The sequence below is a fragment of the Amphiura filiformis genome, chromosome 2 (genome assembly GCF_039555335.1).
Source record: "Amphiura filiformis chromosome 2, Afil_fr2py, whole genome shotgun sequence".
Classification (NCBI taxonomy): Eukaryota; Metazoa; Echinodermata; class Ophiuroidea; order Amphilepidida; family Amphiuridae; genus Amphiura; species Amphiura filiformis.
Window position 1 is genome coordinate 44,230,592 of NC_092629.1, and position 13,048 is coordinate 44,243,639.

The following is a 13,048-nucleotide window of genomic DNA, read 5'->3' on the forward strand; positions in this document are numbered from 1 at the left end:
AACTTAAGTTTTACTGTAATTAAAGCAATTCAGGCTTAGTCTTTCACGTGCTGTTTTAGTACACCACAGGGAATTACGATCATGCAAAAAGTAGAAATTAAAAACCAAAAACAAAGAAAAAGTTAGAGGACATCTCCCATTCACCCGAGTATGGTGAATTGGCTACGTAATTATCACACACTCAAGGGAATAGGCCACTCCTTTCGAAAGCCGTATCTTGCTAAACAATGAATTTAAGCCAAAATATCATAATTAATATTAATTTGAATATGTTATCTTCATATTACATGCAAAAAAACTATTTTTCAATTTCAACCAACCATTTCGTAGTTTCGTAGTGAATGTGGATGTAGATGACGGCGTGCTACCATTCATACTACGTTATTCATTCATAAAAATATCAAACTCACTCGATAGTATCGAAAATAAAGTATATTCTAGCCAAATTTGGACACCATTCGGCTATTTTTCCTATACGTAGCCTACCATGCAATATTCATAAATATCGGTCATAATGTCCATATTTGGCATTTGGCAAATACACACATATTATACACAGAAATATATACGCTAGAAATTCGCACTAGCTCCTCTTTTGATATCTACTGAGGTATGGCGACTGCACGTAAAATTAGGAAAGCTATTTAGCATAACAAAGGGTTATTTCTCGATACTCTGTGGAACAAGGATAGTGGTTACACACTATTAAATTAGGTGATGATGTCATAGCTCATTAAAGTTTGTCACTAGGTGTATTGCGCTTTTGTTGTAATGAAAAAAACGAGGGCGTCGCTGAGGAGCAAATCACACATTATGGCTTTAAATGTTTATCTATAAAACGAGTCATTGGAATTCGAGATTGTTCAGCACACACCGACATCGCCTGGCTAATAATTACTTTGTCAGCAGAGATACTAAAATAAATACCCGGGATCGATACACGTGAATTTGCTATGCACGAGTTTGATTTGAGAAGAAAATCTTTGGATACCGTGGTAGAAAATGATGAATATCTCCCGTAAATGATTTCGTATAAAGAAACCAGATGTGATTCCTTGCACTTGAATATATATTTTGAACAGATATGATAGTCGTTAGCTTGCGTCTTGAGAGAGTAGCTTGCGTCTTGAGTCAAAAACTGACTATTATTCTGATTTATATGTGCCGGATTATATGTGACGTGTCATGTCAAAAGGAGACACTTTTGGGCAGGTTATCAATTTTAAGGTTTTTACATATCTAAAATATAGAGATATTTTGTTCCACAACCCCGTTTTCCAAAATGAAATCGGATATTCCTAAGTCAAGATATTGAGTTCGTAAGTTATGGTACTATAAAATTGGAAATTGAGATATTGGCCTTTAAAAAATATTATTGACAATGTTGAGAGTAGGAATTACCTTGACATATTTCTCAAAAAATACAAGATGCCAGGTATATGCTGGTCTGAAACTATCAGACAATATTTTAAACATTAATAACATCACAAATTCGCAACAAAACCAAATTGTGAAAAAATCGCCCTCACTCAGATTTTTGGCTATTTCTCCATTTACGATCCTGCCCAAAAGTGTCTCCTTTTGACATGACACGTCACATATAGCGCAGTGTATAGGCCAATCGTGAAGGTAGTCTAAAGGCATATGACCTATGGCGTCAATGCTCGACTCACACACTAGCAAGGTCAGTCACCGAGCTAATCGGGGCCTTAGCCTTAGTCAGATGTCCTTCGGCCCATTATGCGACTCAAAACTATTAAACAGGTCGATACAAAATGGCCATGCGTGGCGGTGGATTCAACCTACCATGGCGATTTCTGCCATGAAGATATCGGGGCGATGACACTGTGCAGCATAAGAGTTGCTCCTGTAAGCATCTGAAGTCGCACTCTCACTCAGACTTGACAACTTAACAGAGTTTCAAATGGCAGCTATCGCACATATGACTTTCTTGCAGCAGCCAACTAATTTAGGTTGGCAAACTAGCCGGTGATTCTAACTTCTGACACGAATACCTTAACATTAATCATGTTAATGTATGAAAGCATGAGTCAGCGTGCTATAAAGTAACATTACGAGCGATATAGGCCTATATAATAAGGCCTTAGTGATCCAAGCGAAAGTGTAAAAAATAGCATTATATATCAATTGACTGAAAGTGAAAGATAAGTCATTGAAATGGTCAATAGGTATTTCTGAAATGAACAATTTTGCAACAAAAAAAAACCCCACAAAAAACGAGGATAACATTGACAAAGTTGAAGATCCATTCGAATGAATGCATAGCTAAATTTCTAGAAGTAGAGAAATTACAGATTCATGTAAAAATGTCTTATTTTGTCTTTATTTTGCTTTTGGCTTTACCAATAGCAGGCTATGTAAGCAGATCAATGACACTAACAAAGGAAGGGAACAGAATCAGAATTTTGATGATTTTTACGATCCTCTGGATGAGCAAAACACTGAATACGCCTTTAAACAGGACGACTAAAATTAAAAACTTAACATTGAATAAAGAGCTGAATGGTAAATATAACGATATAGGCTAGGGCCTATATCAATTAAGTGGTACTACACCCCTTGATAAACTTGTGACCATTTTTGCATTTTTCTCAAAAACTAATAAAACACTAATGACCCATTCCATGTCAACTCCATGGATGTGCACCGCAGCACCTCTTCAATTTTTTTCGTTTTCTGTGTGGTGGTAGATATTGATGAGAAAGTAAAATTCCGAAAATTTGAGCTTCATACTTCATTTCGTTTTCCCGTGGCATCAATTTGAAATTTAGGGGGGTCAGCGTAAAAAATGTGTCGCAACGCGAAAGACAACGTTTGGAGGTCCATAAATGTATAAAGGGAACCATTTACAACTTAGAAAAGTATGTATTCTGGGGTACTTATTTGTGTAGAATTCAAATCTGGCATCAGAAAACTTGTAACTCCTTTACTTTAAAAGATATAGGGCCCTCAAAATGCAACTGCGTCCATCCAGGACCAACTTAGGGGGGTCAAAACTCCAAAAGTAAAAATAATTTTATTGTCCATTTTTTTGCCAGTCAGAGCCCTTTGGTAGGACATTACTCCTATCCAATATTGAGCCTATTAGAATACTTTTAGCTGAGATATTACCCATGCAAAACCCCAATTGTACATTTTTTGTACATTTTGACCCCTCTGAAAACCAATGTCAGACATTTTGCCCCACCATCAACTTCAGGTATGTTGAAGATATGTCCTTGGACAACATTTCTGAGAGATATTGGCTTTGGGACTCGATGGCTTCAACACATCAGTAAGGTTTGCATTCTCCATAGAGTTGTACACATTTTTGATTTCGCATGTATAATGACTTATGTAAATGGTTCCCTTTATACATTCATTGACCTCCAAACATCGTCTTTCGCGTTGCGACACATTTTTTACGCTGACCCCTCTAAATTTCAAATTGATGCCACGGGAAAACAAAATGGAGTATGAAGCTCAAATTTTCGGGATTTTACTTTCTCATCAATATCTACCACCACACAGAAAAAGAAAAAATTGAAGAGGTGCTGCGGTGCACATCCCTGGAGTTGACATGGAATGGGCCTAATAACAAAAGTTATGTATATTATAGGGACAATGAATCCAGTTACTACACTGAAATTTCATTGACTCAAGACAGGTAGTTATTGATTTATTGATCAAATATTGGGTTTCCCTCATTTTTGACTGTAACTCCACAACTGTTGTCTGTGCTGAAATAAAATTTTCAGTGCTGTAGTTGTAGTCATTGCCCCTATAATATACATATCTTACTTGTCACCAATGCGCTTTAATTTTTGGGAAAAATGCAAAAATAGGCACAAAATTGGCCAGGGGTGTAGTATCCCCTTAATTCTTCATTTGTTGTTTTGAATGCAAATTGGAACGTAGAAAATTATGGTCTATATTGTTTTGCTTTGTTGTTTAAAGCAGGGGCTTTTCTAAATCGTATAATGGGAATTGAGAAATTAAGGGGGTACCACACCCCTGCCCAATTTTGTGCCTATTTTTGCATTTTTCTTAAAAATTATAGCGCATTGGTGACAAGTAAGATTGGTATATTATGGGGCAAGGACTACAACTACTGCACTGAAAATTTTATTTCAACACAGGCAACAGTTTTGGAATTACAGTCAAAAATGAGGGAAAACCAATATTTGATCAATAAATCAATAACTACTTGCCTTGAGTTGCTAAATCAATTTTAATCATTTGCCATAAAATGTGTATTACATTGCGAATTTCAAAAATCAAAATTATTTGATATCAGAAGGACATTCTTCGTATTCAGAATGCAATTCGATATCATCATATGTCTGATGTGCTCTAATGTCCCACAATAAATACTGTCCAAACGTTCATACCCCATCCCTTAAGCAGATAAAATTCCAAAATATGGTACGTTTTCTGTCTTTGCTTGTCACGTGGTAAACATGAGGTAAGTCCGGTGGCCGAGCGGTAAAGGCGCTGGTTATATGTCGATACTATATACAGGATAGCGCGGCGGTGCAGTGCAGCGTGGGTTCGAGCTCCACCTCTGCCGAACTAATTTTTTTAAAATTTTATATTATGTTAAGTCGTATACAGACTCCGAGTATTGTACGTAAAATATTGTATGTAACATATCTACGTTATTTAATCTATTGACATTCTATTTCCAGTAATGTTTAAGTTCTAACGAATGTTTCATGACGAAAAATCGATAATATGTTACATATAATATCTAGCAGAAATATATTATTGATTTTACGTCATCAAACATTCGTTAGAACTTAAACATTACTGGAAATAGAATGGCAATAGATTAAACATCGTAGATATGTTACATACAATATTTTACGTACAATAAAAAGTCTGAATACTGCTTTAGGGAAATGTGGCTGGGAGAATTTATGTATGACGAAGAGTGGTGTGCAGAAGTGGATCAAAAATTGATCACTACGATAAAAGGAAACCAATACCCAAATGGGTGCCACGGTATACCCTGTCCTCATATCTGAATGAAATCGCCCATTACTCTGCCTAACTAACTATTAACCAATGAACTAAATATGTAATTAATTTAGTTTTTATTGTTTTTATTGATTTTGTTTGCTTTTTGAATGCTTTTAGTGCGTAGTATATTTGGATTTCTAATTTTCAACCATAATTGTGACTAAATGCGAATAATATTCTGAACTGGAAAATGACTACGGGACAAATTCTTTTAAATAAGACCATACAAAAATCCAGTCATTTCTAGAATCACTAGAAAGCAGATCGAATTGAAAAGTTTGTGCTTAGAAAGTAATTATTTTAACTACATTATGTTCTCAAAATAACTTACCAGTGATTGTGGAATTGAAGTTTGTGCAATGCAATCACATTTGTCAATTTGACCTGATGTGATTTGCATGCATAAAAATTGACCTCTATTTTTTGTTGACGAATTGAGGCTTGTGCATGCAAAGCATTTATCAGGTTAGATGGTTTTTGCCAGTTACGGATAGTGCTTTTCTTCGCTGATTATTGTTCTATGGTTCACTCCTATCCTGAGCGTTGCACATCGAGAAAACATTATAACATGCCTGGTTGGGCAGTGTTGCTTGACCAGACAGTTAGACCGGACTGTACTATATTCTTTTCTTTTTCTCTTTTATTTGATACAATCCAGGGGGTCATACCTTCTTGGCATAAGATCCCGGGGGGTACTCAAGTTTGGTTTTGGTAGGGACGTGCCGCTGAGATTTTGGAAGTAGACCCATAAATATACCAATTTTTCAAGAAATTTGTACTGAGTACCCCCCCGGGCATAAGATATGTCCAGATAAGACCAAAAGGCGAGTCTGGGTCTTATTAGAGAGTGGGAAACTTTAATTTAAAACCTAATTTATTTCTCTTTCATTTAAGACCACTCGGATACCTTCTTGGCATTTCGAGATGTAGCCATTTTAAAGACTACAAGGTGAGTGACATCGACTTGGCTCTTAATGGAGCGTAACCCCGGGTGGGGAAATATTTGTTATTATATTCTTTAATTTTTTTCTCTTTCATTTAACGCCACTCGGGGTCATACCTGCGTAGCATTTCGAGATACATGTATGTCCATTTAAGACTAAAAGGCGAAAGGCGAGTAATTGACACGGGCCTTATGAAGTTTCACCCCCGAGTAGGAAAATATTTTTATTATTATTCTTTCATTTTTTCTCTTTCATTTCACACACTCGGGGGTCATAGCTTCGTGATATTTCAAGATATGTCTATTAAAGACCACTAGGTTATAAGTAGGTAAGAAAGTAAGGCGGGCGTCCAAACAAATCCCATATGCGTTAAAGATATCCCTTTACAAATCCCTAAAGAGAAATCCTTAAAACTATAGATATTGAGTTCGCGTGATAAGACATAATAGCCACTTGAGATCACCAGACACTATTAGAGTACTATTGCCTATATAACTAAAAGAGAACCAGCTGACCAGCAGGAGTTTGCAGGCTGGGGAGCTTTGGATGAATCCAAAGATTTAAGAAGTGCTAAAGAGAAACAGATATCAAAAACTGTTTAATATATACTACAACATCCGAAATTTAGGTTTAAAAAGACAAAACAACCGACGTTTCGAGAGCATTAAAATATCCTTTTTGCTAAGGTAAAACTGTAGTGTAAGACGTATAAAAACTTTTTTAATGAGTAATAGTTTAAATAAAGTGAACACTAATATCGGGCCGATGATTACGGTACGGTGATATTGGTATAATTCAGAAATGATAATTATTCAATTGTGCAATTCATAATAAAAAACAAAGTATAAAAGAAAATAACATATTTGAAACATTTGGTAAAGACAATAATATCGATCTTCATCATGCGCTACGAGTCGCCTGGTTGTGATATTTCAAGTATCAATTGATGGTCACAGATAATCAATTCCCGACATGTAAGAAGCTCTCAAGTGCTAATTACTGGTTCGATAGCGGATTTCTTGGCTAAGTTCGCAAATATGTTACGGATTTGTATCAAGTCGAAGTGCAAACATGTCTTCTCAAAGTAATGTAAGTAAGTAAGTAAGTAAGTAAATAAGTAAATAAGTAAGTTAGTAAGTAACATACACTTCTATAAGCTGCAATCCATTGCGCAGCAAAAATAAACAAAACAAAAGGGGAAAAATGTGTTTTTCCCCAAAAACACCGATGAATATGTATACTTAGCATGGAACAAGTACTGAAAGAGCAGGTGGACTGGATCTAATCTGCAATAACTCCGGTCGAGTTTTCGTGCTGCAGGATCGCACAGTAACTGTCCCTTTCGCAAAACGTTAAGTACGGATTACGTAAGGGGCTCATCATGTGCACTAATTAAATTAAATGATTTAATTGGTCAATTTCTTAGATTTTTTTCACAGAATTGTATCTTGTTTAACAGTTTAATAACATAGAAAACGGCATAGCACCAACAACACAGTGATTTTCAAATCCAAACGAATTGCACAGCGCATGAGCAAATGGCCGTGGGTGACTTACATCTTTTAACATCTTTAACCTTGAAGGAATGCATTCGTAAGCGTCAGAAATATAAACTACACTCGCATGATTTTGTTAAGTTTGGGTGCTACATGTAGCGCTCGGCAGCACCAAAAAGGAATCATTTGGAACAAGTGTAGCAAGATGATTACAATGGCTTGTCCAACACAAGATATCCGGATATGGTGGTGCTGCTATGTCCTTATTTTAACTATACAAGTTGCATTTGTTATGAAAGCCGTAACTCGTGCCGAATCTACAAAGACAGATGTTATTTGTTACTCTTCGACCATAACTCACTGGTATCCTTACGGAGCCTTGTCTTATGCAAACTTGAAAACAGGATTTCTTACTCTTGATAATGTCACTGCATGCGATATTTCATGTCCTGTGCAGTGCGTCTGTATTCTCGGTAGTAACTCATTGCTCAAACAATGCCATGATTTTACAGAAGAGATCGAAATAGCTTTTCCTGCAGGTGCGACAACTTTGTTCTTAGCGAACCACTCCATAAATAGCATAAACCAGTTTGCTTTTACAGGATTGGGCGATAGTCTTCGGGACCTCTATTTGAATAACAACAGTATAGCTAGTCTTCAAGCAGGTGTGTTTAAAGGTTTGAGTAATGTCGAGCACTTATACTTATTCAAAAATGCGATCAGATATATTCAACCTGGAACTTTCACAGGACTGGATACATTGCTGGCACTGCACCTTGCAATGAATGAGTTACAAGAACTACTACCTGCTCAACTATATGGATTGCCGCCGAAATTGGAAATCTTAAGCGTACGCGCCAATGCATTACAATCTATATCACTAACAGGTTTCGAAAACTTGACGCGATTGTCCCTAACGTGGAACAACTTGACAGAACTTCAACCAGGAGTATTTGAAGGAATGGGACGGCTTCGGGACATGGATATGGATTTTAATAGACTTAAGCTATATCCCGGTTTGTTTGATGGATTAGTCAATCTTGAAGATATTGATATAGATCTCAACGACTTACGGACCATTGACTTACACGTATTTACCGGACTATCTAATTTACGTATATTGAAATTAAGGTGGAACAATTTGACAGATCTTCAACCAGGAGTATTTGACGGTTTGGAACGGCTTCAGGAGTTGGATCTGGATAGTAATAGACTTACGAGGGTATCACGTGGTTTGTTCGATGGATTGGTTAATCTAGAGGAGATTGATTTAGATTCCAACGACATCCGGACCATTGACTTACACGTATTTACCGGACTATCTAATTTACGTAAATTGAAATTAAAATGGAACAATTTGACAGATCTTCAACCAGGAGTATTTGACGGTTTGGAACGGCTTCAGGAGTTGGCTCTGGACGGTAATAGACTTACACGGTTGTCATCCGGTTTGTTTGATGGATTAGTCAATATAAAGGAGATTGATTTAGATTACAACAAAATCCGGACCATTGACTTACACGTATTTACCGGACTATCTAATTTACGTAAATTGAAAATAAAGTGGAACAATTTGACAGATCCTCAACCAGGAGTATTTGATGGTTTGGAACGGCTTCATGAGTTGGCTCTGGATGGTAATAGACTTACAAGGTTGTCATCCGGTTTGTTTGATGGATTAGTCAATCTAGAGGAAATTGATTTAGATTACAACGAAATTAGGAACATTGACTTACACGTATTTACCGGACTGTCTAAGCTAATTGAACTGGACTTAGATCACAATAAGATTGAAGAATTACCATCTGGTGTATTCAAAGATCTGACCAACCTTTTGGAACTTGAATTGGACGACAACCTACTGAGAGCAATCCCTGCAAATTTATTTGAAGGACTCGTAAAGATTGAAAGAATATCTTTAGAAATTAATGTACTGTCTTATCTGGAGCCGAGTGCATTCAATGGATTAGGTAACCTGACGGATCTATATCTGTCCAAAAATCTTATCAGCGAGCTGCATCCTTCTATATTTCAGAAATTATCTAAATTAGTAGTACTTTTCTTAGATAATAATCAACTTGTAACTTTAGATGGGGAAATATTTAATGATCTTTACCATCTCGAAGCATTATATATTCAACAAAATCAACTAACACATCTATCCCCAAATATTTTTCAAAATATGCATGAGCTAAGAGTTCTAAACATCTCAAGAAACAGTTTTATCAGTCTGCCTGTTGAAATCTTTCAGAACAACGAAATTCTTACCACCCTTGATTTGAACCAAAATCCACTTTTGTGGATAAAAAAGAAGGTGTTCGACAAATTCAGCAAATTTGCGACAATTTATGTTGATAAATATGCGACCTGCTGTTTCATAGATTCAGCACGTTGTTCTTTTGAGTCGCCACCATCCCCATTTATTTCCTGCAAACGATTATTACCATACCCAATTCTAAGAGCGGTTAATTGGATACTGGGGATTGCCACAATTGTAGGAAACATTTGTGTTCTTTTTTCACGATGTAGACAGCGTCATACCAAAGGATATGTCCAAATTTTGTTGATTTCAAACCTATCTATGTCAGACCTACTTATGGGTATTTACATGATAATTTTAGGTTTTGCTGACCTGAAATATACAGATTACTTTCCGTCTCATTCAGATTCTTGGCGTCAAAGTCTTCTCTGCAGATTAGCCGGTGCTTTATCAATATTATCTAGCGAAGCTTCGGTGTTCTTTATAACCCTCATCAGCCTCGATCGATTCATGGGTGTCAATTTTCCGTTTGCGGAAATTCGGCTGCGCAAAACCTCGTCCAAGATAGTTGTCATTATCTCGTGGCTTGTTGCTGCACTTATAAGTATCGCGTCAGTTTTAATACCAGTGTTCGATCCTAAGCTTTATGACGTGTCAGAGGTTTGCGTAGGATTGCCCATATCAAGAGCCAATTATTACGTTACTGAAAAAAAGACATTTAACCTTAATTACACAAGTATCTTTGAACCAAATTTACGCTTTGCTCAATTTTCACAAGCTAAAAGTGTCGAAAGTAGATCATCTATGTACTTTTCAATTGCCATATATACAGCTCTTAATCTCATTTGCTTCATTATCGTTATGCTCTGCTATGTGAGTATTTTTATCACAGTAAAGCAGACGTCACACAAAGCTGGCCGGACCAGAGCAGTAGATGATGAAATCAGAATGGCAATCAAAATGGCGGGTATCGTCTGTTCTGATTTCATTTGTTGGATGATTGTAATCGTTCTATCTATTCTTGTACAGAGTGGGGCAGTCACAATTGACCCTGTTGTCTATGCCTGGATTGCAACATTTGTTTTGCCTATAAATTCCTGTATCAATCCATTTCTTTATACATTGATTACTATGATTTCAAATCATGTCCAGCGCGAAAATAAATCAAGTTCTTCAGAAAAGATGAAGACTCGGCAAAGTTACATTGACAGCACCACTCAATCAGATGGACAAAATACTGTAAAATCGTGAAAAAAGAATAAGAACGGTATAGCATGTGATTATTACATTAAATATATTTTTGTATGTTCTGAATCATCCAGGTAGATAAAATATAGTCATAAAAAGCATGATTATGACTCACATTTTTTGGACAGCATAACAAGAAAAAAAATCAGAAGTAAAAAATCCTCTGATTAGTTTTCAAAAACTCAATTTTTAAAAGTTATTTCCACCAAAACTGAACAGTTGGAGTCCTCATATTTTTATGCTTTTATATTATATTTTAGACCTACCAAACCGCTGTAACGCATACACGAGACCCAAACGTTTCTATAATTCCAGGGTTGATACCAACCTTTAATTGGCGTGATATTGGTAAATTCTTATTGAATGTTGGTGCTTGTATTTGATAGTGTTGCTTATTAAAATAGTTAAACTTCAAAGTTAATGGTGATAAATTCTTATTAAATCTTGCTGCTTGTAATATTGATAGTGTTTGTTGTTACAATAGCTAAACGTAATGATGATAAATTCTCAATAAATCTCGCTGCTTGTATATTATTGATAGTGTTGCTTGTTAAAATAGCTAAACGTAATGATGATAAATTCTCATTAAATCTCGCTGCTTGTATATTATTGATAGTGTTGCTTGTTAAAATAGCTAAACGTAATGGTGCTAAATTCTTATTAAATCTTGCTGCTTATTATTATTGACAGTGTTGCTTGTTAAATTATCTAACCGAGATGGTGATAAATTCTTATCAAATCTTGCTACTTGTATTATTGATAGTGTTGCTTGTTACAATAGCTAAACGTAATGGTGATAAATTCTTATTAAATCTTGCTACTTGTATTATTATTGATAGTGTTGCTTGTTACAATAGCTAAACGTAATGGTGATAAATTCTTATAAAATCTTGCTGCTTGTAATATTGATAGTGTTGCTTGTTACAATAGCTAAACGTAATGATGATAAATTCTCATTAAATCTTGCTACTTGTATTATTATTGATAGTGTTGCTTGTTACAATAGCTAAACGTAATGATGATAAATTCTTATTAAATCTTGCTACTTGTAATATTGATAGTGTTGCTTGTTACAATAGATAAACGTAATGATGATAAATTCTTATTAAATCTTGATACTTGTATTATTGATAGCGTTGCTTGTTAATGTAGCTAAACGTAATGGTGATAAATTCTTATTAAATCTTGATACTTGTATTATTGATAGCGTTGCTTGTTACAATAGCTAAACGTAATGGTGATAAATTCTTATTAAATCTTGATACTTGTATTATTGATAGCTAAAACGTAATGATGATAGCGTTGCTTGTTACAATAGCTAAACGTAATGGTGATAAATTCTTATTAAATCTTGATACTTGTATTATTGATAGCGTTGCTTGTTACAATAGCTAAACGTAATGGTGATAAATTCTTATTAAATCTTGCTGCTTGTAATATTGATAGTGTTGCTTGTTACATAGCTAAATGTAATGGTGATAAATTCTTATTAAATCTTGATACTTGTATTATTGATAGCGTTGCTTGTTACAATAGCTAAACGTAATGGTGATAAATTCTTATTAAATCTTGATACTTGTATTATTGATAGCGTTGCTTGTTACAATAGCTAAACGTAATGGTGATAAATTCTTATTAAATCTTGCTGCTTGTAATATTGATAGTGTTGCTTGTTACATAGCTAAATGTAATGGTGATAAATTCTTATTAAATCTTGCTGCTTGTATTATTGATAGTGTTGCTTGTTACAATAGCTAAACGTAATGATGATAAATTCTTATTAAATCTTGCTACTTGTATTATTATTGACAGTGTTGCTTGTTACAATAGCTAAATGTAATGGTGATAAATTCTTATTAAATCTTGCTGCTTATTATTATTATTGATAGTGTTGCTTGTTAAATTATCTAAACGAAATGGTGATAAATTCTTATCAAATCTTGCTACTTGTATTGTATTATTGATAGCGTTGCTTGTTACAATAGCTAAACGTATTTAATGGTGATAAATTCTTATTAAATCTTGCTGCTTATATTATTGATAGTGTTGCTTGTTACAATAGCTAAACGTAATTGTGA